General features: G+C 42.6%; 1 long non-coding RNA gene across 1 annotated transcript in view; it reads right to left on the reverse strand.

Annotated features, from left to right (window-relative positions):
- Positions 1–19: 19 nt before the first annotated feature.
- The window catches only part of LOC109392985 (uncharacterized), a 22,206-nt gene continuing 21,121 nt past the window's right edge, over positions 20–1,104 (reverse strand). Inside the window, exon 4 of the long non-coding RNA XR_002126154.1 lies at positions 20–450. This is a non-coding gene — a long non-coding RNA (uncharacterized LOC109392985). The remainder of the gene's footprint in view (positions 451–1,104) is intronic.

Raw genomic sequence — 1,104 nt, forward strand, 5'->3', positions numbered from 1 at the left:
CAGCTCCATTTTGCAAACAAGAAAACTGAGGCTCAGAGGCTTTAAAATGTTGCCAAAGCATACAACAGAGAATAACAATTCAAACCCAGGTCTATCTGACCCCCACAGTCCAAATTCTTTTCGCTCTGTTAAGTCCATGCTTAGACTGTGGTCTGCACTGTGCCCACATCCAAGTATCGCCGGGGAGGGGGAGATTTTTTACTGCAGTTCAATGGGCAGAGCTCACAGTGGTCACATCTCCATAGGCACTGTCAGCAAGAGCTCCTGGATTCTTCTTGTACAAATTCCTCATCACACTCTTCTCTCGGTGTGTGTAATGGTGGGTTATTGTTACTGTTTAGTTGCCTGACGAGTTTCTCGCTCCTAGATCCAGGTGATGGAGCAGATCCTGCTGTCCTTGGGATTATCCCCTCTTGATGAGTGGTGACCTCAGGATTGGAGACAGCTAACCTGCAGGCAGAGAGAGGGGGATGTCAAAGGTTTCTCCACTCAATTTGGAATGATGAACTGGAATAATTCTGGCAGCAGGGCTCATGGAATTGGCCTCAACCAGCCATCTTTCTCAATTTTTGTGTTTGAGGTGGAGTGTTTGGGCAAAGTGTCACTTACATCATCTCTTTTCCACTGTAGATATTCGAAAAGCACTCTCTATTACCTGGGATAATACTCACCAGTTATCATTGAACAGACTGGACTGCATTCACTGGCCCCTCTTCCCTGCCTTTATGCTCAACTTTGCAAGTATCTTTCACTGAAAATGCCTCCCAGTTCTTTATTCTGTCACCAAAATTCTATACCTGCTCCAAGGCCCTGCTCAATTTAATCAATTTATCTCCTCCAAGAAACCGCCTCCAAATCCTTCTACCCCACTGATGGCTTCTTTATTCCAAATTCCTCACAGTTAGAGTAATAACAGCATTTCTTAAATAGTATCTAGTTGTTTACTTAAATAAGCAATATCATATGGCCCAACAGTTAAATGTATACAGAGTATACAAATAATAAAACTAAAAAAAAAAAAAAAGAGGTCTTCTTGTTCTAGCTCCCAGTTCCTGAGCCTTCCAGAGATATCGTAACAAACAAATGTGCTTAAAAAAATCCATC

This window comes from Hipposideros armiger, unplaced genomic scaffold (genome assembly GCF_001890085.2).
Source record: "Hipposideros armiger isolate ML-2016 unplaced genomic scaffold, ASM189008v1 scaffold_361, whole genome shotgun sequence".
In the NCBI taxonomy this organism is placed as follows: Eukaryota; Metazoa; Chordata; class Mammalia; order Chiroptera; family Hipposideridae; genus Hipposideros; species Hipposideros armiger.